Raw genomic sequence first — 27,841 nt, 5'->3', positions numbered from 1 at the left:
ACTAATAATGAACGGGTATACTGTTAGAAATTCTTCGCAATTTCAGTCACAGTGTCATCTGAATTCTCGATGTTGTGAGTTTGAATTTAATTTCAAATGAAAGTGTTCATGAATTTTCTCAAATTGACAAATTTTGTCGTTGTTACAAATTCCAGACACCTTCCCTCGAGATTTGAAGAATAATTTTCTAACGCGAGACTATAACACAAGTCATATTTCAAGAGTTGACAATCCCTTCTACCCTATTTAATTCGCTTAAAATCGTGGAATAACGATCCACCTCATACAGAAGAAATCACCAAACTTATCTCGGATCCAAAAATAGACATGACCATAAATAACTTCGTCCTCGAATTACATCTGGAACTCTTATATTTCTCCATTCTCCAAGTTTCTCATTCCGGATTATTTATTCGAACGCAGTCTCGTGTAATTACAAAAGCCATTTCGCTAACACATGCTTCATATTGTTGTTTCTTGTGAATATTCGGAATAAATTCGTGAAAACGCAGGGAGGGACGGTAAATTACGCGCGAAAACAAGGCGCAAGGCGTTTTCACCATAGTTGAAAACCCAACACAGCGAAAGAGAGTGAGAGAGAGAGACTGGGCTACAAAGCAACGTCGGCCATTAAGTATTTATTAACTTTACAAATTTATAGGCACCTTCTGGGCGCCGCCACTGTATAGCCCCCACCCTCCAGCCCCTCCCCCACCCGCTCTCGCTCACGCTCTTGCTCTCTTCACCCGCCACCCACTCACCCGTGCTAGCGACGTTCAAGTTCCTACATTGCCGCCGCCGACGCTAGTATTAAAATGAATTATTTAATATTAAACTTGGTAATTTTTAACCGTATTATATCAGAAATTATTTAGAGGGTATTCCCGGTGTACTCTGGCGCCTCATACCTATCGCATATATATGGCATAGTCGTAGATATTTCAAAACCCCTTCTGAAGGAACTCGGAGAAAAGTCAAAAGTGCAATTTACTTTATGAAAAAGTATGAAACAACTATTTCCGTACTTCTACGCTTTCATATTCAAACTGCGAGATGCTGGAATATATTATGCAAGAGGTTTGTTATCATTTCTGGACGGCTCCTTTTAATTAATTGATAAAAAATTCAGAGGAATAGTTTGCATGTTTCCTGACGCATTTCAATATATCAGAGAATTTCATGCTTTGATATGTTCTTTCATGGAAATGATGGGAAAGCAACGGATGTTCTCGAGAATTTGTAATAACATGTGCTCTGATAATGTAATTAATTAATTTGCAGAACGACGGGTTTCGATTAAGGAGTTAAAAAGTCATTGAATTTCAAACTTCGCGGAAAAATCAACTGAAATTCGTAATTGTGACGCAGCCGGAAGACAAGAATTTCCCAATTTATTTAAATTTACACTACAGAAAGAAAAATAGACGAATGGGGAATATTTTATTATTGAATCGGGTATATTTCTTGGAAGAAGAATTCATGTTTTCAGAATTGATGTCCGTCTCCAAACATTATAATTATGTTGAATTATGAGATGATTATACTACATATACCCTGCAATGGACACCCTTCATTATTTTTCAATTTTTTCAAACTTGAGATTTTCCAACGTAAAACAATTTGGAATAATTCTAAATGTCAATAATTGTCAATGGAGTTCATTCAAGGTCATATGTAGCACAATCATCCCATAATCCAACAGAATTGTATATATGGCGATGGACTTGGACCACTGGGGGACTAGTCCGGAGAAATATACTCCTAAAAAAAAAATTCCTCTCCAAGAAAATAATTCCTTCTCCAAACCAATTTTTTTTCAGTGCTTGAATTTTTCACCAAATCACGAAATTCCTTGAATTTTCAGTGGAACTCTCTTGTGATAAAAATCCAAGAATTGCACCAGCAATCACAATTTGTTAACGCATGTAATTTGGATGCATTTTGTAAAAACAATTAAAAAAGAGTAAAAATAATTTTTTAATGGTAATAACAAAATACATTATATCATTTGCTTTCCAGCAAATCATTAATTAGCGCAATTATGATAACGCCTAAATTGGAAAATAAATACGGAACGAGTGAGAATGAAAATTGCAGGTGAGCAAACCATTGAGGCGTCAAGCCGATAAAATGTTCCATTATGTATGTTGTTTCATATCAGGTTAAATGATATATTATACCACGTGGTAAATCAAGATTTTAATCGGGTGATCCGTCGGCTACCAGTGAGTCAGTTTATTCTACAAAATGCAATGTAGCCAACTGGGCTAACTTTTGCTGCCATACAGAAAATTTTCCAACCCATCGTGCCGCAGAGTGAGACAGACACACATATACAGTATTTTCCGAGTGCCCTCCAGGCCCTCACCGTAACATTTGCCAGGTTGGACGTTGTAGCATCGCATTATGCCTGTGAAACTACGTATTCGATCGATATTAATTAATACCGTAGATAATATTGAAACTTGTGACTAAACAAACACCGACATTGGACGATCGTGCATAAGCGTGGAATACAGTTTATCCGTATAGATACGTATCTCCAACATGTATTTGCTATGTGGAATGATTAGCGACGGTCAGAGAAATCCATGGGCTATGCGATACTATATTTGCCGTTGTTTCGTGGTATCAATTATCACGACGACAAATTCAAATTATTATTATAATTATATACGGCTTAATAATGGGATTCGGATTAATTGATGTGACCTGGATGCCTCCAGTTGCACTCGAGGCATTTTCTGTCTTACAATACCGCACACTGAGAGAAAAATATGATTCTTTTGACTATATTCCATCACCATCGAATTATAGTCAAAAAGTCCTCAACAATTTTTCATGGGTTACGGTAACTACGGCCGGAGAAGTAATTACTACAATGGAATGTAGTCATTGCAACTATTTTATAGTTCTACTCACGATAGATTTGTCGTGGTTACTTTTGAATTTTGGTTAGCTTAACTGCATTTTGATTTGCAAAAATTAAACCTGTGAAGTTACTATAATGTTATGTGCCGCATACAAAAAAAAATCGTATCGTTCACCAAAACTGCCTCAACTATTTTCTTATTGTAAATCGAACTTCAGATTTTTCTCGCAGTGCACATGGGGAGAAAAGTTGAGTAAAAGTACTGGAAAATTGTAGGAAATTGTTGCAATAAAAAATAGCTTTTGTGGAGGATATTTTACAATTCGTTTTTTTCATTAAAAAAACAGCTCTTGACATGCGAGAATTTCTTAATGACTTTATCATTTTTAACAGTCGGGAAGTACTTTTTGAATTGGAAAAAACTTGATGTCTTACAATATTGTTTTAAAATCATTAAAAAAATGGATTAAAAAACCAGAGAGTTAACTTTTTGAAGGTAATTTTTTGCACAATTGAAAAATATTTAATGTTTCAAGAGAATTCATTCTTTGCAAAACGTAATTCTAATTATGCAGATCATCTTAAGATTTTTCAAATTTTCAACTGACAACTTTTTACTTCAATTAACAAACTGGATGTCTTGCAATATTATATTAGAAATTTTACTTAAACAATATGATTTTATAACTTTGAGCAGTTAGAAACCATTTACAAAATTGTAGAACAATTGATTTTCCATCCTATAAAATAATTCTTCAGAGAGTATAAAAAATAAATAAAAAACGGAATGTTTCAAAAAATTAATTTTTCGTCAACTGTAATTTTATTCGAAAAACTTGATGATGGAAAACCCCTGAATCTCCAATAATTCTTCTCGCAATAACAAATAGCAATGTCCCGAGTATTGTTTACCATCGTTTCCAGTAGAACACCATAAATATTCATCTCAAGTGAAAAAGGAAATTATTCACTCGAAACGCATGCAGATAGATCAATCAAAACATCCCCAACTTTTTGTCAAGCTTGCTGAGAAAAAAAAACCTTGACTCTTGTTTTTCCCCAGTTAAAGGGTCCAGTATAAAGTGGTGGAACAAGGTTTTCAAATAACCGTGGCCCTCCCCCAAGTCCATGACCAATTCCAATTTTCGTGAAGCGGCTAGGATTGGCAGTCATTAGTCGATTAGATTTTCGTGGCTGCGTATATATCGATCACGTTTACATCATGAATCTTCGTGACATCCCTCGCTTTTCGACTGTCAACCCGCACTGTGATCGATAACTCGTTTCACACGTCAAGCGTTTATATCCCTCCTAACCCATTCTACAACGATGTAGTCACGTACTCAATGTTCAATATTTTAGAAAGATGTGGATAATTCGAAAAATTGAACGAGCTGTGCTCATTGATAAATATTTACGCAGTAGAAGAGGCGAGGAAAATGAAAATAAATACCGAGCAAAGAAATACTAAATTTGTTCTATTCATTTCAAAATTAAAAAAAAAAGAAAATTCATGAACTTATATATTCATTTCGATGAAAATGTCCCAATTGTACGAAATATTCCTTATGAATCCTGTGAATTTATTTGATCCAAATACTGAATTATCATTCAATTTTCAACTGATAACATCTGTTTAAAAACATGAGCAATTTCTCTGCGTGTGACGAGTAAAAAATGTTCATCAAAAATGTTCTCAAATCAAAAATACGTGTGTTCTTAAGCTGACAATATTTTCCATTTGAAAAAAGTATAGAAGTTTTTAATACTAAATTTTACAGATTTTTCTTTCTGAAATTGAGTAAGTACTGGTTTATTTTCACGACAACGAATTTCGAAACGATGGATTTCTCAACCCAACAACTATATTCTGCAAATTATAAACTTATTTCCCGGCAAATAAAGTTGTCTGTCATTCTAAAAACAGCCCGATATTATTGAACTTGTTTGCAGTCTATAAAACACGAATGTTGAATATAAAAGAGTGTAATCAATGCATATTAACTCCTCGCATTAGAAGAGGTCACGGTTTGCGAGGCCTTATAAGCAGCTGATAATAAATATTAGAACGTAACGTTTTTAATCGTATGAAAATTATAAATGGAAAAATTTTGTACGAAACAAGCCGGTGATAGAAGAGGAAATTGCTCAGCAAGTTTCGCATAATGAAAACTTTTTTCAATAATCACTGACCTTTCTCACGAGGTGGTGGCCTTTTTACACGGGGACATAATCTGAAATAGAAAATAAAAAAACTACCATTAATAATTTCATAATTGGGAACAGCTACAGTTCGAAGACTAGAAATGTTTTTTTTTCCTCTTTTTTCTATTAATAAAGAATTCAGGGTGATTTATGCCCAAGAATTGTCGTATCCCACCCTGTGATTCTACGTGAGGTTACCGCCCTCCTTTTGCGTGTCGTTTCAGCATTTACTATTCACGGAAATCGAGCGTAACGAAAATTTACTTCCGCTACTCTGTAGATAACCCGGAAAAGAAGGGATTAAACACGAGAAAAAGAAATAACACAGAAAAGACATCTTATTTCTTAATTTTTCAACATTGTGGCTTCTTTCGCTGCCCTAGCCACAGTCAATTCTATAATATCAAGGTAAATATCCTTGACTGCATGTCTATTAAGAGTGATGCCAATGCATTTCAGCGTCGCAGAGGCAATAACACGCTATAGAGACTCTACGATGTCTTATGTAAATTTCAAGGCACGACCATATAAAAATTTATGCTTGTCCAAGTTACTGCCATGTTTTCTTTTCCTCTGTAATGCACTTAGTCATTACATTTTTAGGGAGAAAAACCAACAATTCTGCACTGCACACTTTCTTTTTCTTCTTCAATCGAATTCAATTTTACTGTTCTGGAAATTAATGCCAGGTTTATGAAATTTAATTCTTTCAATAGTGTTGCTTCAGACTAAATAGCATTGAATAGAATTTCAACTAGATTGGGAATGCAAAAAATTGTGGCTTGAAATTTCATGATTTTCAATCATTTCCAGTGTCCGGTAGAACTGATGAAAATGAGAACTTCAATGAGTATTTTGAAGATGAGCGGATTTTTCAATTAAAAATTGAATGAAGATTCTCTGTGAATAAATAGTTGTCACAGGTGTGATTTGTTCTGTACTGTTAGAAAAATATTGAAATTCCACGAACTGTTGACTGATAATTTTCAGGGGAAATACAATATTAAATTCGATTTCGGGAATGGAAAATTATCAAATTCCAGGTTTAACTGAAAATTCAATGGAATTAAAAAATTTTAAGTCGCAGAAAAACCAGAATTACTCAACGTTTTTTCAATTTGCAATGAAAATATCAATATTATACTAAATTACGCCGAATTTTCAACTATTTACAAACTCCAGAATACACTTCCCTCAATTTTTATGAAAAAATTGAATAAAAATTTTCAGTTTCCGTCGATTGTTCATAAAATTTTGAATTGTCAATTACGAAATTATTCGAAATTTCCGTGGCATTGTAGTGAAAAAAAATTTTCAAGAAGTATCCAGAAGATTTCTGCATGAGCATCATTGATTAATTCTCCCCCAATTCCCAAACCTAATAAAAACAATCCCTGGTGGTCTCCCTAGTCCCCATAATGACTCCCCCCAAACAAACATTAACCAAAAAGAAATCCTCCCAGAACGAGAAAATCAGAGCCCCTACCACCCGCCCGCAGAAAACTAAAAAAAAAATCAAGCAAGAAAAAGAGACAAGAAGGAGGACCACACACACAACGAGCGAACGTGACCGAGTCGGAGCCAAGTTCACATTGTAATGCCTCAGGTATATATCTCAACCCCCTCCCCGACCCAGGCAGTACGTACAATCAGACATCCACTCCGCTTTCCACAATTTCACGTTTATCACTCGAACAAAGCATTCAAAACTCCCAAACTCCCCGAAATTATTCCCAAAATGAGGACGATTCCCATGAAATTGAGCAATCCTCGCCTATAACTCGTACATTTTATTCGCATTATGCATCAACGATAGCACGAACAGCCGAGCCTGTACCTTAAAATCAAGATAAAAGAGTACAAGGGATAAAGGGGTATAAACGAATCACGTATTATTATAATGGCCAGTTGCTAAATGGTTTTTTTCAATCCGTAGCTCGAGAGAGGTCGTCCAAAGCGAGTGGCTGATTGGCCAACGGGTCTATATCTTCTTTCCACGATACACGATGAGGAAGGGGAAATTATACAATCCAGTCCCAACCGCTAATATTTCATTACAACCAACGTAATGAGAATAATAAGAAGGAATTTATCCGAGCAGACATGCATCATGTGAAGAAGTTGTATATATATTCAATGTGGTTTTCAAGATAGAATGCTTGCATCGTGGACCCCACATGTACCCACGCGAATCCACCTAATGTCCCGTCTTATTCTTCAATTGAAATTTCATTTCGTCCCTCTACCTGTCTCCACTAATTTTATTTAAACCTTAATTCCTACCCAACCACATATCCATCTACCTCATGCTAATGCCCATAAAGCAAAATGGATGGTGGCTGGGCCAATCTGTGCTTGGAGTGGTGGTAAAACGGAGTAGGGAGAAACGGCATTTTCATTAGCATAAGATACTTTCGAGCACCGTGTGGTATTAATACTGGGCATCGGAGGAGATATCCGATACTGGGGAGAGTATCGTGTTCGATACTCCCCTCCCTCGATTGCCACCACACATTTCTATATTCCATACTTGGGCTTGAGGGATCACCGTGGCAACGTGGGCTTACCAGCCAGCCTATCATTATAGAGAAGGAATCATTGGATGATCTTAATCATGCGAACCGCACGGCTTACCCACGCCTCCGCCAATCGGGGGAAGGGACGCCGATGGATAAACGCTTTATCACAAATTATCGTGAAAAGTTTTATTTCGGGGGATTATCATCTTCAAACTGAGAATAAAGAGATTTTCATGCAAATGTAAGTCCGGTGTTAATGGCTTCAGGGGTTGAATATTTCGGTATTGACATCAACTGTTTTTTGTGAGGACTCAAAGTTGGGATTTACTCAATTTTTTTACTGTACGGTTAGAAAATTATTCTCTGAAAATTTCAAACAATCACTCATTCACACGAAATTTTCGTGTATTTTGTTGTTGAAAAATCCATTGAATGCGGGCGTATTCAATGGAATTGCGATTTTCAGGTCCCCAAGTGAATTGATTCAACTCGACAAAAGATCTCTTCAGGGGAACATCAATTTTCGGCAGAACCGATTTTTTCTTTTCATAATAATTTTATAATTATTATATTTATTACAGTCATAAAACTTGAGATTCTACTGAAAATTCAATGAAAATTCCAATTTTTAAGCAGCAGAAAGACAAGACTGTCAATTTACTTAAATTTTTAATTACTTACAAATTCAAGAATAGATTTTTAAAATTTTTCTAAATTCCCAGTTTTCATTGATTTAACAAGAAAACTACAAAAAAATTCAACTTTAATTCAACTTTTTAGTTTTATTGATTTTTTTTTCAATTTTTGATTGATTTTTTTTTATTTCTTCATGAAATGGCAAATTTTTAATTACAAAAAGGCCTTCAAATTTGAGTGGAACTATAATGCAATAAAAATTCCCAAATAGTAAAAAAAAACAACGAAAGTGAAGAAATGAATTAGAAAGCTCCCCTTTAAACCCCTAACCCCAATTTGGAAAACCTTGACCGTGCGGATTTCCGACCTATCTCAAAGCATCGATGTTAGAAGGGTGAGTAGAAATGGTGAATAGGGTGAAAGCCTTCGGCAAGGGTCCTTCCTCACCCGTAAATTCCCCAAGCCAGAAGCTTTGTGGCTGTTTAAGGGGGTGAAGGAGAAAGGGAAATAGAAACGAGTGGAGAATCTCAGCGTTTGGGGGTTGCCAACTCTCACTAATACCAGGCAAAGTGAAGTGAGTACAAACCAAGCGGCAGACTAGTACAGTTGGTGTGGCACCAACCACCACCAAGTGAGATCTGGAATGGGGTGGGAAAAGTGTGAGAGAGAGAGAGAGAGAGAGAGAGAGAGAGCCACCGCGAGCCGGCACGTTTCATCCCTGGGAAAACCCGTGAAAACCGCCACTTGTTGCGTTATATCCTGCAGCCACTGCTCGATTGGCTAAAATATATATGTTTTATGTATTTACATTTTGTTATGTGTCGGTAGTGCGTTATGTTCAAGCCGATGGACGTGTGACTTTTTCGGAGGGGGATTTCAGATTTGTTTTTCCGGGTGAAATTCCTCACTGGTGCGGGATTTTTTGTGGTCAAGGTATATCCTTGGAAAATAGGTTTTTCTTACCATTGTCCCCGTGTTTTTCATAGATAAAATTCCAACTGAATGTACTGCACAGTTTAGGAGAATAAATAATGAAACGATGTTCTTGAAAAACGATCGATCCGCGGTAGATTGATAAAGTCCAAATACTGTGAATTTTTTCTAAAATCTTATAGCACATAGTTTCGGCGATTTCTCTTGGGATATACGTTAAAGGGAATCATTTTCATGATTCCACATAGAAGAAAATTTAATTCCAATACTTTATTATTTTTCAGGTTCTCATTAAAGAATTTCTGCATAATTCAAATAGGAATTTCAATTAATCGAAAATTGAAAAATATATTTACGTGAATTTTCCTGTTTGTTATTAATTGTTATGGAATGATGAGATTAAAATTTACAGTTTTTATTAATTTTGTTCTATCGAATTGTGAATTTTCAATATTCATTAAAAAATTCCAGTCGAATGAAAACTTTATTAAATTTTCCAAGGGGTGTTTCCTAAACTTTACCAAAAATTTTGAACAGTTCTGTGATTTAAAAAACCTCATGGTTGAAAAAAAAGAAAATTACTCCTGAAATTTCAAATGAAAAATCTTGTCATTTTCAACAATGACTCCACATGAAATTTACCTACAAATTGTGATAGACAAATCAGTTGATTTCTGAAATATTCAATGAATTGCAATTTTCAGATCCACATGACGATAAAAATTGCAAAAATTAAGGCAACTATTGAAAATCCCCTCTGATGTGCTATTCTATTCTCCCAAACAGTTGGAGAATTCAAACGATCATTAAAATGTCAGCAATGATCAAGATGAACAAGAAATTACCCGAGCGTTTTCACCCTAAATGAAATCCAATGCAGCTATTATTCAAGCATCAAAAAATATCTCAGTCCCCTGAAATCCCAAGATTTTTACCGCAAATTAGAAACTTACTTCTCTGCATGACGAAAAATTGTAGGAATGTCAGTCCGAAATTGGAACAATCAGTTTTAATATTCAAAAAATTATACATATTGCTACGATTTGCATGGAAGCCCTGCAATTTTCAGAAGTCCCAGATACATTTTACCACCGAACAACTCAAAAAAAGTATTATCTCTCCTACATTTTTATTTTCCCCCCCATCGGCATAAAAGTGCATTTTTGATTATTCATCTCTGGCAATTCTCGCGTCTGCCACACCCGGCACTTACTACCGGCTAGACGCAAAAAATGTTGGAATCGTGTTTCGGTATAAAACCCCAACCGGCCCACGGATTTTCGTCGATGGCAGTGATCAAGGGGGTAAGGTAATGCCAGTGCCTGCCGGGTATGAATTCATCTTTATTGGCTCTTTATTCTTTTTCTCTCTCTCTCTCTCTCCCTCTCCCCTCCCCGTCAATTCAACAGTATATTTTTCCAAAATTTTTTTGTCCACACATGTATATTACCTTTTGTTTTATCGCATGCAGCAGTAAGAACGATCATGCTACCGTGTACAACCCCAAACACCGAATATCGAAAATTACCCCTCTTTTCGAGGAGATCCCTAAGAGTCGATCGATATAATCATCGGTCTCTCACCTGCGGCCACGAATATTCAAGAAAAGAAGACGGGAATCCATATGCTGCAGTGCTATCCTTTCGATATCGCATTCTATTTGCGCCTGTGAATGCATTAGCGAGCGATTTTGTAAATTAGAGACTTCTGAGGGAGATAAAATCGGGATATTAATGCTCTGCGGTAATTAAATTGATTTGGGAAGGGGGGGGGGGACAACTCGGTCATACGAAAATAGTACTGCCGTTCTATCTAAAAGGATACTATGCAGGCAGAAAAATTATTTGTTCGAATTGAGTGAACTTTATTCAAATCGAATAAATGGATTTATCCAAGTAGCAGTGGTTTTGTGTACACGCGAATTTGTTTTTTTTTATTTGAGGTTTTATTCGAGACAGATATGTCGGTTTATAAGTTGAAGGAATGTTTACTTTATAGAAATCAAGACTTCGATAGGAATTTTACTTCAATAATTAAACGAAATTGTTGAAAATCAGGGAAATTCAGGTAAATATATCTTAGGATTGTTAATTGTTTGAAAATTCAATGGGATTTGGAACTGAATATTCAAGTTTCGATTGAAAGGTCGAGAAAGTTGGGGAATTCTTGTCAAAAATATGGAATTCTATATTCTTTAGCAGCAGGAAAAAAATTCCATTACATTTTCAGTGAAATTTAAATTTTCACGATTTTTTTCCCATCAAATAAAATTGAATGTCACTCTCCTGAAAAATACCAGTCAATTATCGATGCACTTTTAATGGTTTTTTAGCCGCGTTCACGGAAAATTTAATGGAATTTCAAATTTTCAAGCAACAGAAGACGAGAATTCTCTAACTTACTTGAGTTTTCGATCAACAAATGAATATTCAGTGCCAAATTTTTTGAATTTTCAATTAATTGAGAAATAATATCATGGAATTTTCTTAGCGTAATTGAATCTTCTGACAGTAAAGTGCATTGGAAATTTCTAACAATGAAAAATTTCGTCATAATCAGGACAAAATGTTATCCATCAAATTCCTTAATCGAAATGGGGAAAAAATTTACGTAAATACACTTTTAAAAAACATGAATATTTTTCCTTAAACTTGTCTCTCCATCTGCAGTATTTTTGACCCAAGATACGTCGATCACAAAAAAAACTAGTGAAGCCAATCGTATTCCCATTAATCTCGAGGCGTTTAAATCAGTATCCTAACTGGTAATGTACAAGTGCAAAATTCTCGGTCTGTACTCCCTCATGTAGGATATCCTGAACCATGTGTTTATGCCATCTCCGGGAATCCCCCACTTAGTCCATGATTTATCGGCGCGGAATATTATCCGAATGCTAGAAAATACCTTATCATTATCTTTCCACCCTCGCGCAACAGAGTACGATTTTTCTCTTGCCCTTTCCACCGAATCAAAATAAAAAGGAAGTGAATGATTCGAGACTGGTGAGCGGAGCGATGCTTATCAGATATCCGAGGAGGAATAAAGGATCTTATCATCGTCAAGTACATCCTGAAACACTGGAATCTCGAGGTCTATGACAAATTGATGCAAGCACAATTCAAATCCCTCTCCATTCCCCCAGTGGTGATTAATCCCCATTGCTTTATTGGGCTTTCTGTCTTGTGTACTGAAAGGATAATATCGTGGATAGCACTGTGGACACGAATGCGCCAATGTCACTTGAGGGACAGAATGAATGTTCGATGACTCGAGAAATTTCTTGATTAAATGAAGGACAAACACCAAATAATTATTACTTCACAATTGTTTTTTTTGCTTTCAAATCGATTAGGTCTTATGATTCCATGTCTTAACGGGGTTAATGTCTTGTCGTTGTGCCGCCGTCATAAATTAATAACGAGGGAATGGCCTTCAAGTGTGTCGAATTGATGTAGGAAAAATTTCTTGTCTATCAAGCGTCTTATGTTTTATTTCGAGGAGACGTTCGAGTCCTCAAATTTAAGTCATTTTTAGTCTCTCAAATTAAAACATTGAGACATGCATTCGAGAATTTTTTAGTTCAAACTTATGATGTCTCATTTGTTTTCTCAAATGCCTCATTGATTTTTTCTCAATGCTCCATATGACATTAAATGAAAAAATTATCATCAAGCTTCCTCCAAAAGTTGACTATAATTTTTGTTCAGATTTTTAAAATATTTCCTGAAAAGTTTAAATAATAAAATCATTGCAAAATGTTCGGAAAGTGAGGGTCAAATGGAGCTCAAACGAAAGCTCCGATGTTTGATTACAAAAGTAGAAAAGCATTTCACGTGAGAAAAAATAGCCAAAGTACTTATCGTTAAATTTGGTGATTAGCATTTGACATTATGAAAATGTCTCGTCACCATTAAGACATCATCAAACCCGAAATATTCCAAAAAATCCCACAATTTTCCAGGACCTTCCCAGGCATCCCCGCCCGAAAAAACTTCACGTATTAAAGAAAGGAAATTGAGAATAAATCCTTTTCCCGGCAATGAACACTCCCCTCTCCCCCTCAAGATCTGCATTACACTCGGTATGTCTCTGAATGGCATTCAACTAATTCCAGGCTCGAAGCGTTCCATTAAAGATTCAGCATGTAATTGCGGTAGATCCTTTGGTGGTGGTGGGTTTGCTGTTGGCGCGAGAGCGCACGTCTGATGTGCCTGGTCCGGAATCATCGGGATCTCGATTGCAAGCCATGGAGATCTCCTTCTCAGTTGGAACGTGAGGCAATCACCACCGGAAAATCCACCCTGAGTAGATAGAATGCCTATGATGTTACACACATATATAATATATGATTTCATGTGCCCGAGATACGCCCATCGTGTCAATCTCGAGCAATTTGCCGCAATTAATTCCTTTATTTGTTCAGGGACGTTTCGTCATTTTTTATTTTTCCCTCCTCCCCACCCAGCACAATGGGGAGAATCACTATCGGCAATCGCTTTGGTTTATTCACCAGATTGGAATGCAGGTACAGTTAAAAAAAAAAACAATCAGAGAGAAAAAAAAGTTGGAATAGTGTACAAAGACATTTCACAATGAGCCATGTTTTCTTCTCTCGCATTATTTTCCTTCAGCCGTTTTTCTTTTCTTCTCAATGGCTATAATACTTCCACCTCACTTCCTCGTCTCATTGTCACACGACGGTTTCTTTTCAACTTGTACATTAGTTTTATATACGCATATAGACATACTATAATCAATAATGTCGTCACGATCCGTGCGGACACGTTTGACTCTGTCCCCTTATGTTAATGAGCTCTTAATATTCTCGGACGGTATCGCAACATACACAACGACTCGCACATCAACCTGCGACATTGCGCACCCGTAAATCCATCGGCATTAATTATTATCCCAATATTTCGGAAACTGATAGTAACGGATTTTTTTTTTCACCGGAGAAATTAAGAAATGGGGGAAAAAACGGATCGTTTAAGCAGCAAGGGCTTTCGATATCATTAATAATAATTATACAATTATATGTAGGTACGCTGGGGTATCGGGCGTATAGTTTAGTACTGTGTTATTATCCCGCTCTCGACGCTCCAACCGGGGCAAAACATCTACCCGTCTATAGATATATGTTATTACTTATAATATTTCATCTTCGGAATTGGCGGTTGCGCTTTGTTTATGCCATGGGAAAATCTCGAGGGGGGGGGGGTTAATGCAAGGTGGTTTGGTCGTGTTGAACCGGAGGGTTGAGTTCGTTTCTATGATTAATTTATGTCTAAACGAGGCTAATGCAGATTTATAATTGGATTGGATTTATATGGTGGATCAATGAAAGGGAATATTGGCAATGAATCATTTGAAATGAATTGTTTGTGAAGTGAATTTTTATGGAAAAACTCTCATAAACTTCTCATAAATGAAAAGTGGATTCAAATTTTTGAAAGCGCTATTTTTAGGGGGGGGGGGGAGAGAATTGATTTCTTTGATAAATTATTGAAAATCATAATTCGAGAAAAAATACATAATGAAAACATTAAATTTGAGTTTAATTATTCGGTTGAAATGGACGACGGTTGATCTAATTTTGAATTCCATATTGATTCAAAATTCAAGTATTTTATATAATTAATGTCTTATGTCTTCTTGATATTACTTTAATTCACCAGAATTTTCGACCGAAACTGAAATTTTATTAATTTATTATTAAATGAAAGTCAATAAGGTTTCGTTAAAATTATTAACTGAAGTTTGGTAAGTTTTTATTTCCCCCTCAATCAAACTCAATGTCACCTTTCTTAAAATTACTATAAGACTCCATAAAATTCCATTTTTGAATAGTCTGTAAGCTCAAACGAGGCTTGAACACCAGCTCTGCCTTGCAATAACCCGTGTTGAAAGGGATTTCAACGAAAAAGAGAAAAAAAGAGCCAATGAATATCCTCAAAGTCTTTACAGTACGCAGACTAATGGAATCCACCAATTACCTTCATATTTCCGTTCAAAGCAGGAAAATACTACAGAGAATCCTGTCTTATTCCTTCCCGATATTATTTCAATTCATCAATATTTTCCACTAAAACTGAAACTTCACGAGTATTTCCCTCCCAAATCAAACTCAATGTCACTCTTCTTAGAACAACTGCAAGACTCCATAAAATTCCATTTTTGAATAGTCTGTAAGCTCAAACGAGGCTTGAACACCAGCTCTGCCTTGCAATAACCCGTGTTGAAAGGGATTTCAACGAAAAAGAGAAAAAAAGAGCCAATGAATATCCTCAAAGTCTTTACAGTACGCAGACTAATGGAATCCACCAATTACCTTCATATTTCCGTTCAAAGCAGGAAAATACTACAGAGAATCCTGTCTTATTCCTTCCCGATATTATTTCAATTCATCAATATTTTCCACTAAAACTGAAACTTCACGAGTATTTCCCTCCCAAATCAAACTCAATGTCACTCTTCTTAGAACAACTGCAAGACTCCATAAAATTCCATTTTTGAATAGTCTGTAAGCTCAAACGAGGCTTGAACACCAGCTCTGCCTTGCAATAACCCGTGTTGAAAGGGATTTTAACGAAAAAGAGAAAAAAAGAGCCAATGAATATCCTCAAAGTCTTTACAGTACGCAGACTAATGGAATCCACCAATTACCTTCATATTTCCGTTCAAAGCAGGAAAATACTACAGAGAATCCTGTCTTATTCCTTCCCGATATTATTTCAATTCATCAATATTTTCCACTAAAACTGAAACTTCACGAGTATTTCCCTCCCAAATCAAACTCAATGTCACTCTTCTTAGAACAACTGCAAGACTCCATAAAATTCCATTTTTGAATAGTCTGTAAGCTCAAACGAGGCTTGAACACCAGCTCTGCCTTGCAATAACCCGTGTTGAAAGGGATTTCAACGAAAAAGAGAAAAAAAGAGCCAATGAATATCCTCAAAGTCTTTACAGTACGCAGACTAATGGAATCCACCAATTACCTTCATATTTCCGTTCAAAGCAGGAAAATACTACAGAGAATCCTGTCTTATTCCTTCCCGATATTATTTCAATTCATCAATATTTTCCACTAAAACTGAAACTTCACGAGTATTTCCCTCCCAAATCAAACTCAATGTCACTCTTCTTAGAACAACTGCAAGACTCCATAAAATTCCATTTTTGAATAGTCTGTAAGCTCAAACGAGGCTTGAACACCAGCTCTGCCTTGCAATAACCCGTGTTGAAAGGGATTTTAACGAAAAAGAAAAAAAAAGAGCCAATGAATATCCTCAAAGTCTTTACAGTACGCAGACTAATGGAATCCACCAATTACCTTCATATTTTCGTTAAAAGGTAGAAAAAAAACACTGAAAATTCAACAGTAATATATGTGTCTAGTGCAAAAGTGCAATGAGGTATACACCACCGTAGTGCATTCAGTCGTTCATCGTCCGTCGGTAAATTTATAACCTCGCTGATTGATAGGCAGATACGTTCCAAGAAGTACTATGCCTGATTGAAACTCGTAGTGCAAATGTATATACGCATGGTATACACGTGCGTGCGGTCTGGATATATATGCAACAATGAAGCAACTCACTATCGACTTTGTAACTCACAGGCACATTCCCCACTATTTTCACAAACTCTCTCCTTTTATCCGAATGGAAGCAAAAAGAAACATTAAAAACTTTCTGAAAAATCGTAAAAGGGTAATGTAATGAGTGTGAATTTCCCCCCCCCCCTTTTTTGTTTTGTTTCAGTGTGAAATATTGATTTAGAAAATGCTGGGTGGAGAAAATTGACGCATTGCTAACGTCCATTTGGCATTACTAGTACAACAGCTTTATTCCAATTTAACAACATCCTGAATTGGGTCAGTTTATCCAGCTAATGGGAAATATAAAGTCACATACGAACACTAGGGCGTAAATGAAATTCAACTTGTAGAGGGCGAAATGGTGATACTGGATGATTTACCGTTGTGTTTGTGTTGGCCTCGTGTATGACTTGGAAGTAATAAAAATGGCTACAGCACAACCAGCAAATGTCTCTCACAAATGGTCTATTTTTCTATAATGACCCAATACATAAAACTTGTTTTCCCATTTCTCAGCATAAATCAAGGTTAAATGGACGAAATAATTCTCTATTGGTGGACATTACAATTGTTCAACGAATGTTTTCATATTCTTCTCAATATCCAACTTTTATATTCCAAAAATTCTCTTATTCTCTTATTGAAAGGTAATTCTAAAGTTTTAAATTTGACGAGTGGCACTTCCACTGAAATATTAGGGTATCTCGTTATTAAAAATCGCAATTTGATTAAAATATCAATGGAAAATCGTTATTTTCGTCCAATATTTCAGTGAAAACTGGTAGACATTAGAAAAATAAATAAATGTACGAAATAATTCTCTATTGGTGGATATTCCAACAATATTAATATAAATATATTCCAAAAATTCTTCTATTCTCATTGAAAAGTAATTTTTGAGTTACAAATCTGACGAGTGGCATTTCCACTGAAATTTTTCGGGTACCTTGTTATTAAAAATCGTAATTTGAGTGAACTACCAATGAAAAATGGCTATTTTCGTGCAATATTTCAGGGAAAACTGATAGAAATGAGAAAAATTAAGGCGAATAGTCATGAATTTTAAATTAATTAAAAATTGCGGTCCAAACGTGCAGAGAATTTTATTTTCTTTAGGCCGTGACTATTCGCACCATTGAGTGAATCACTCCCGTACACTCCATACACTCCACGCATGCGTGAAGTTTGTGTGTTTCACGCAGCCGAATTTTCATACTGCTGTGTATTTCACGCAGTTGAAGTTTCATACTACTGTGTGTTTCACGCAGTTGAAGTTTTATACTACTGTGTGTTTCACGCAGTTGTATTTTTATACACCTGTGTGTTACACGCAGTTGCATTTTGATACGCCCGAGTGTTTCACGTAGTTGAAGTTTAATACACCTGTGTGTTTATACACACAGGAGTGTGAAATACACAGGAGTATCTGAATACGACTGCGTGAAACACACAGGCGTATAAAAATGCAACTGCGTGTAACACACAGGTGTATAAAAATACAACTGCGTGAAACACACAGTAGTATAAAACTTCAACTGCGTGAAACACACAGTAGTATAAAACTTCAACTGCGTGAAACACACAGTAGTATAAAACTTCAACTGCGTGAAACACACAGTAGTATAAAACTTCAACTGCGTGAAACACACAGTAGTATAAAACTTCAACTGCGTGAAACACACAGTAGTATAAAACTTCAACTGCGTGAAACACACAGTAGTATAAAACTTCAACTGCGTGAAACACACAGTAGTATAAAACTTCAACTGCGTGAAACACACAGTAGTATAAAACTTCAACTGCGTGAAACACACAGTAGTATAAAACTTCAACTGCGTGAAACACACAGTAGTATAAAACTTCAACTGCGTGAAACACACAGTAGTATAAAACTTCAACTGCGTGAAACACACAGTAGTATAAAACTTCAACTGCGTGAAACACACAGTAGTATAAAACTTCAACTGCGTGAAACACACAGTAGTATAAAACTTCAACTGCGTGAAACACACAGTAGTATAAAACTTCAACTGCGTGAAACACACAGTAGTATAAAACTTCAACTGCGTGAAACACACAGTAGTATAAAACTTCAACTGCGTGAAACACACAGTAGTATAAAACTTCAACTGCGTGAAACACACAGTAGTATAAAACTTCAACTGCGTGAAACACACAGTAGTATAAAACTTCAACTGCGTGAAACACACAGTAGTATAAAACTTCAACTGCGTGAAACACACAGTAGTATAAAACTTCAACTGCGTGAAACACACAGTAGTATAAAACTTCAACTGCGTGAAACACACAGTAGTATAAAACTTCAACTGCGTGAAACACACAGTAGTATAAAACTTCAACTGCGTGAAACACACAGTAGTATAAAACTTCAACTGCGTGAAACACACAGTAGTATAAAACTTCAACTGCGTGAAACACACAGTAGTATAAAACTTCAACTGCGTGAAACACACAGTAGTATAAAACTTCAACTGCGTGAAACACACAGTAGTATAAAACTTCAACTGCGTGAAACACACAGTAGTATAAAACTTCAACTGCGTGAAACACACAGTAGTATAAAACTTCAACTGCGTGAAACACACAGTAGTATAAAACTTCAACTGCGTGAAACACACAGTAGTATAAAACTTCAACTGCGTGAAACACACAGTAGTATAAAACTTCAACTGCGTGAAACACACAGTAGTATAAAACTTCAACTGCGTGAAACACACAGTAGTATAAAACTTCAACTGCGTGAAACACACAGTAGTATAAAACTTCAACTGCGTGAAACACACAGTAGTATAAAACTTCAACTGCGTGAAACACACAGTAGTATAAAACTTCAACTGCGTGAAACACACAGTAGTATAAAACTTCAACTGCGTGAAACACACAGTAGTATAAAACTTCAACTGCGTGAAACACACAGTAGTATAAAACTTCAACTGCGTGAAACACACAGTAGTATAAAACTTCAACTGCGTGAAACACACAGTAGTATAAAACTTCAACTGCGTGAAACACACAGTAGTATAAAACTTCAACTGCGTGAAACACACAGTAGTATAAAACTTCAACTGCGTGAAACACACAGTAGTATAAAACTTCAACTGCGTGAAACACACAGTAGTATAAAACTTCAACTGCGTGAAACACACAGTAGTATAAAACTTCAACTGCGTGAAACACACAGTAGTATAAAACTTCAACTGCGTGAAACACACAGTAGTATAAAACTTCAACTGCGTGAAACACACAGTAGTATAAAACTTCAACTGCGTGAAACACACAGTAGTATAAAACTTCAACTGCGTGAAACACACAGTAGTATAAAACTTCAACTGCGTGAAACACACAGTAGTATAAAACTTCAACTGCGTGAAACACACAGTAGTATAAAACTTCAACTGCGTGAAACACACAGTAGTATAAAACTTCAACTGCGTGAAACACACAGTAGTATAAAACTTCAACTGCGTGAAACACACAGTAGTATAAAACTTCAACTGCGTGAAACACACAGTAGTATAAAACTTCAACTGCGTGAAACACACAGTAGTATAAAACTTCAACTGCGTGAAACACACAGTAGTATAAAACTTCAACTGCGTGAAACACACAGTAGTATAAAACTTCAACTGCGTGAAACACACAGTAGTATAAAACTTCAACTGCGTGAAACACACAGTAGTATAAAACTTCAACTGCGTGAAACACACAGTAGTATAAAACTTCAACTGCGTGAAACACACAGTAGTATAAAACTTCAACTGCGTGAAACACACAGTAGTATAAAACTTCAACTGCGTGAAACACACAGTAGTATAAAACTTCAACTGCGTGAAACACACAGTAGTATAAAACTTCAACTGCGTGAAACACACAGTAGTATAAAACTTCAACTGCGTGAAACACACAGTAGTATAAAACTTCAACTGCGTGAAACACACAGTAGTATAAAACTTCAACTGCGTGAAACACACAGTAGTATAAAACTTCAACTGCGTGAAACACACAGTAGTATAAAACTTCAACTGCGTGAAACACACAGTAGTATAAAACTTCAACTGCGTGAAACACACAGTAGTATAAAACTTCAACTGCGTGAAACACACAGTAGTATAAAACTTCAACTGCGTGAAACACACAGTAGTATAAAACTTCAACTGCGTGAAACACACAGTAGTATAAAACTTCAACTGCGTGAAACACACAGTAGTATAAAACTTCAACTGCGTGAAACACACAGTAGTATAAAACTTCAACTGCGTGAAACACACAGTAGTATAAAACTTCAACTGCGTGAAACACACAGTAGTATAAAACTTCAACTGCGTGAAACACACAGTAGTATAAAACTTCAACTGCGTGAAACACACAGTAGTATGAAACTTCAACTGCGTGAAATACACAGCAGTATGAAAATTCGGCTGCGTGAAACACACAAACTTCACGCATGCGTGTAGTGTATGGAGTGTACGGGAGTGATTCACGCAATGGTGCGAATAGTCACGGCCTTTTTTTTATTACAGTGAATAAATAAAACTTGTTTTTCCATTCCTCAGGTCGATAATGACTGAGATACGTATCATTGTCGAACATTACAATTGCCCAAGGATGTATTCATGTTCTTCTTAATATTGACAACTCTAATATTCAAAAAATTCCCCTAGTTTCATGGAACCGTACTTTTAATGTTTCGAATTTAACAAGTGGCATTAACTTGCCACTTAAAAATTATAATTCCACTTGAAAACAAATGAAAACTGTTAATTAAAGTGAAATTTTTGAGTGAAATATCGATTGTTTTCCGACACTGAATGCAAAAAATTTATCATCTCGTCCCCCAGAACGAGAGCGTTTAAAATAATTCTCAATCGTTGAACACTGCACTTGTCCAAGGAATGTTTTCATATTCTCCTCACTATTTACAACTCTAATATCCCAACAATTCCCCTATTTTCATTCTTCCATTCTATTTAGCTTTACCGAATCGAATTGAACACTTGAAAATTTATATTATTGATGCTCACATCGATAGGTTTTGAAATTGGAGAATATATTCGACGTTCGAGTGGTTCGTTATACCGCATGGCCAGCAATAATATTCGCGCGCGAATTGTTTTGAGAACGGCCTCCACCTGTTATTCTACGGGTTGAAAGTAGAAAGAGAAAGAGAAGCGAAGAGACACAGAAGGGATAGTGCGGGCAGACACGAGTCTTTTTCATTGTATTAGAGGAAAAAGTGGAAATACATGTATTTGGTATACCAACACTGCCAATCGATTCGCACACGATGCGAGGAAAAAGATGAAGAAGAAAAAAAGCCTCCCCCACTCCTTCACTCCACTCGTACGAAAGGGGTAGAGTGAGAGATCACATTCGAGTAAAAATAAAATAAAGTAAAAAAAATATATTCAAACAAACTCCCGCGGTGGAAACCAAACGAGGGAGAAACGATAATAAATTTTTGTTATTCAAGACGACAAAACAAACTTTTGACCCGTACTATACGCGTTGGAAAAACGACAATGAGAATAAAAAGGGGAGAAACATGAAAAACAAAGGAATGAAAGAAAAAAAAATAAAAATGAGGAGCCGAGGCAATATTTTTCCCCCAGCAAATTATAAGGGAATGCGACTGAGAGAGAAAGAGAATCCTCTTTTCATACGTTGTTGAATCAATTCTGTATAGGATAACGTTTCAACGGAATAAAATTGGAAACGTTGCATAATAAACGTGAGCATTGTTCATCAAGTCATGCGACTCTCGGCTCAACTGACGCGTTCATTCTCAACTTGAAGAAATATGTTTTGTACGATACGTAATATAATTGTCTTTAATGAGTATAAATTCGTTGAATGGCGAGAATTCACCTGTCGACGTATGATGAAAATCGCTTTTTTCATATCGGAAAGTTGTTTTTAAAAGGATTATTAAAAATTCAGGGGTATAAAAAGAGTTGAACCCGGGCCGAGGATTCCAACTGTATATTTAATAATCACGAAATTATTAACCATTTCCTCTCCGTTCCTGAAATAATTACGTAAACGGTGAGATTTTATTTGAGAATTGAATTTGCAAATTCAATGAGAGAATCAATTTTTGCTGAGTCTTTAAATACCCTGCCGCTCTCATCCAGTCAATCGCAAAAGCCGAGACGTGTACACTTTTTTTTTGAGTAAATCCGCGTTATTCGCTTCTACGAATTATTTAATTCCTGTTCACTTATGAGGATCTGATTTTATGGTGTTAGGTGAAACTAAAGAGAAATTAAGCTACGTTGAACACTGGTGAGATTACCTTCTTATGAATGAATTATGGAATTTGTTTACATTTTCGGAAATTTATTTTTATGGCATGAAATTGGCTTCTGGTAAATTTCTAGAAATTGATAAAAATTCCAATTTTATTGTGCAAGTTCTGAGAAAACTGACTTTTCTATGTTTTTGAATCCCAAATTAGTTAATAATTCAAATAATTTAATACTGAATATTCATGTTTAATGAAAAATTCGAGTATATTGTAAAATTTATGACTTTTTTGCTTGAAAATATTTCATTTCACTTGAATTCAAAATTACATCCGCACTGTCAATTAAATTGTGTTTCTTCTGTTAATGGCACTGGTAGAAAAATCACGATTATTTGACTAGTAGTTTCAATGGAATTCTATACAGCGAAAAAAAGTCACGGAATTTCAGATTTTATGGAAAATGCAATTGAATTACCAGAATTTTCCTTATTCTTATAAATTTTCATGGAATAAGGGAACTGAAATTTCCTATTTCCATTGATTTTTCCGTAAAATTTTCCATTTTCCATGAAGAAATTCCTTCAAATTTTAGAGAAATCATAATGTGATCATAATTTCTAAGAAATGAACCAGAAGTTCAGCCAAAAGCTCTTATTTTCAATAACAACAATTCAAAAGTATTCTCACGAAAAAAAAGCCAATTTTTCGCTCGCAAATCCGCACATCCCGTTCCACGAATTATTTAATTCCTTCTCTTCCATCAGTGTATGATTTTATGGTGTTAGAATGAAGCTAAAAAGAAACTGAAACCCAGTAAAGACTGGTAGCAAATCGAGATCGGTAGTCTACCCCTACTTGAGGGCTCAGTCAAACCCCAGAATTACCAGAATTACCCGAGACTGGCTCGAGGCATCTCGCAAACACCGCATTATAATCCCTTTTCATATTTCTTCTCAAGAAATCCGAGGATAAATAAAAAAAAGAAATCCCAGGAATAGAACAACAGCATGATCATAAACATAAAAAGCCCATTCCCCTCGTCTCGATTCCATTATTGATGAAGAATCAAAAAAATACCGGACATAAATGTCAGAATAAATCCAAAATCATATCAGATAAATGTCCTGAATTCGCATTTTCTGGAGTCGAGTTATTTTGATTCAGAGCTCAGTCCTCACGCTCTCTATAAAAAAGGGGGATGGGAGGGTGTGGGGAGCCAAGCGTATGTCCATACCAAAAATGGAGATTTCGTTCACATTTACGACATCCTTCACCACAGGGGCGATAAATTCACAAGACATCTCTATCGTGCGAGTGCAAAATGCAAAAATTCAGTTTGAAAAAATCGGCCCTCAACAAAGGACCAAAGGTAATATCATATATTAGGAATTCTTTTGCTCTTCTAAAAATTTACACTTGTCCAATTGTTAACTAGCGTCATTGGGTCCTACACGAAGAAAAAATTGGGATAAATAGTATAAATTTTACAACTAGACAAATTTTACTGTACGAAAGGTAATCTGGAGCGAAATGTAATTCAGTGAAAAAATACTGGTTTTTATTGGGTGTCTTACGATTTTCCCGGTAAAAGAACACATCTATGGATGCAAAAATTATCCTCCTGCATAGGAAAATTTCCCACACCGGTAGGATATTTTTTTGTCTCGTACCCATCCGAAGGTCGTGGGGATGGATGGAAGTGAATTTTTACCAAACGTAAAAATCATCGGGAATAATTTTCGATGGGATACAAGGTAAATTTCTCACGTTCAGTAAAATTTCCCGGACGAACAGAGTAAAATTCACTATTAGTCTCGCCCTTTCCCCCTATTGAAGGTGAAAAAGTACTGAAAATCGAGTTTGCTCCACGATTACTTGACTTGTTCGGTAATTTTTCTCCAACTTTATTCACCGGGTACACTAGCAGCGTCCACGTCATGAATCCTGTAAGAGCTGGCGAGATTTGTTTAATACTTTACTACAATGTTAGAATTTTTTTGAAAATTAAGTAATAGTTGGACTTGAGTTCTCGATGTTGTGAATTTTAATTCAATTTAAGATCAAAGTTAAGATGTAATCTAATGGAAATTCAGGATAATTTGGCTTTTTATGTTAAATTATCACTGATATTTCAATAACATCTAGAATTTTTAATTTCATTACAGGAATTGATCAGCAGATCCAACTGAATATGCAACGGATTGAAAATTCAGGCAATAATTGCCCTGCATTTTCCAATTATTTAATAATTTTCATTACCATGTGGACCTGAAAATTGCAATTCCATTGAATACGCGTAGCGTTCGTGAAGCGCAAACTTTAATTGTGTAACACAATTACACTTTTGATACAACACAACAACCGTATTAATTCAAGTTTTTGTGAGCTACGTTTTACATCAATTTATCCGTCAATAATCCGCCCAATGCTCGGATTACCCATTAAATCATAAATCTGAGGTGAAACATTCGTCTACAATAATACCCGAAAATGGAGATTTCGCACCCATTTACGACGTGCTTCACCACAGGGCCGATAAATTCTCAAGACATCTCTATCGTGCGAGTGCAAAATGCAAAAATTCAGTCCAAAAAATAGGCCCTAAACAAAGAAACATGAATCGAAAAAATTCTCTAGCCACGCTGTACACAATAACTCTGTAAATTGTCGAGTCAGTCACGAAATACCTAATCAATAATTACACTCTATTTTTGCCTTTCTTCCAAGCAACAACGTTTTATATCCCCCTCCCTTCTCCATTCCTTTTTTGCGAGCAACCCGGCCATATTTGCATATTTATAAGGTGAATGTAATCGCAGACTCGTGGTTTTCGCTGCTTCACTCCTTTTTCCCCGCCCCTCTCCAATGAATGGGAAAAAAAAATTGTGAAAAAGAGAAATAAAGGGAAGGAAATTAAGTAAAAGAATGAAAAACGTAGAAAAATTTATTCAAAGATGGAGAGAGAGAATAAAAGAAGGGGTGGAGAATAAACCGGGGGGCAAGATGGCGGAAGGATTCAAGTCAGACATGCGATACCGATTTCTCATAACGTATCATCACCCAGCAGCTACTATGAGAAACAATTTATTATACATCGTGAAGTCCTGAGATCGATCAACGGCTCGATCAAAACCATGAGAAATATGCTACCGTTTGCCAACAATTTCAACATTTTTGTCGAGATTTTTTTTGCCTTATTGTACGTATTTCTGGGTGTTTATGGAAAATGGCTGATTCAGATCTACGATACGAGATTTCTCATTATGTTTTTACACAAGATTCATGATTAATTTCAATCATTACTTGAATGACGAAATTCTTGAAATTTCAGAAAAAATGTTATTTGTTGGAAATTTTAGCGATGTGTTCAGGGAATTTTAGTCCACTTTTATTTAATAGGGTATTTTTATGGATTGTTAGAAAAAAATGGAATTCCATCGACAGTTGAGCAATAATTTTCAGGAGAAAGGAAGCAAGAAATTTCAAAAAATAACAAAAATTCAAAAACAAAACAATAACAAAAATTACAAATATTCGTCAAATTCAGAATTTTCGATTAATTCAAAACTTAAGGATATATGTACCTGAATTTTTCTTATTTCTATTTATTTTCATGAAATAATTGAACTAAAATTGACAGTTTTCATTGATTTGTTCATCAAATTGTGAATTTTCAATGACGAAATTTCTTCAAATTCCACTGAAAAATGTCACTTGATATAAATTTCCACGAAGTGTACCTGAAATTTCAGTCTAAAGATTTAAACAATGTGAATGGCATGAAATATATTATCAATAGATACTTCGGAACTTGAATGAAGAAAAAAAATTAATGCAGTTAAATTTAAGATTCGAATGCTCTACCATGAAAAAATCACCTCAAAATAAAAAATGTGAAAACAGTTATTGAAGTAGAGACAAAGTGGTCAACCCGACGATGTATCCGCCAGAATAATAGACTTACAACGTGAAAACACAAAACAGTTGGTGCTACAAACTTGAGAATAAGCTACTGTACAAAGCAACGAGTCACGATTTCCTCGTTATCGGTATCCTGCAGGTGAGGAGAACGGGGAGAGTTTAAAAGGGGGTAGACCACTGAGAGTAGGCGAGTGATGCTCGTGCGGGAATCATCGGGAATGCACAAAATCATTGGGCTGGGTTTAGAGCCTCTATGCCACGTTTATTCACCGTCTTCACCGAGAGATGCGATCATGCTGCTTAGCGGACGGGTTATTCCGCCAGTCATGCGTAATTCATATGAACTCCATGGGAAGTACGCGAGATGGAAATTTGTATATCATTTGTGAAAATTTTTTTTTCCATTTTCTTTACTCTCCTCATCTCTGGTGTTTTGTTTTTGAAAACATAATAGAAGTTTTTTGTCCCCGTCCTGGATTCTTTGCAATTTAAATATATTCCTCATATTCTTTTTTCCCCGGAAAAAACGGAAGATACATCTTAATGTATCACCTGTCAAGATGTAAATTTGTACTTCGTCCCACTCTACACTGTTGAAAACATTTGATTGAATTTTTTGGAAAAAGTTAATGGAATTTTAAATTTCTTCGAAAATTCAAGTAAAGTTACAATTTTTTAGCGGCAGGAAGACGAAAATTCCACAATTAAACATGAATTTTCAAGGACAAATGAAGATTCACTGACAAATTTCCTTGAATTTTCAGGGAATTCCTTCAAAATGATCGAAATTCTGGGAATTTTCAAGAAATTTCCTGAAAATTCAGGGAAATCTAAAATTCAAGGAGAGATTTCTCTGAATTTTTCTGATTTTTCATCAATTTCCCCGA

General features: G+C 35.7%; 1 protein-coding gene across 2 annotated transcripts in view; it reads right to left on the bottom strand.

The window, feature by feature from the left end:
- Positions 1-27,841, bottom strand: part of LOC107047590 (protein bric-a-brac 2) — a 251,942-nt gene that overhangs the window by 211,994 nt on the left and 12,107 nt on the right. For both annotated transcript variants that reach the window (XM_015270375.1, XM_015270382.1), the window contains exon 3: positions 5,066-5,106. The gene's annotated coding sequence lies outside the window, so the exon portion shown is untranslated. The remainder of the gene's footprint in view (positions 1-5,065; positions 5,107-27,841) is intronic.

The sequence above is a fragment of the Diachasma alloeum genome, unplaced genomic scaffold, assembly GCF_001412515.2.
Source record: "Diachasma alloeum isolate Michigan unplaced genomic scaffold, Dall2.0 Dall_scaffold_00183, whole genome shotgun sequence".
Lineage (NCBI taxonomy): Eukaryota > Metazoa > Arthropoda > Insecta > Hymenoptera > Braconidae > Diachasma > Diachasma alloeum.
This window is presented reverse-complemented; position numbering and strand designations above follow the sequence as displayed.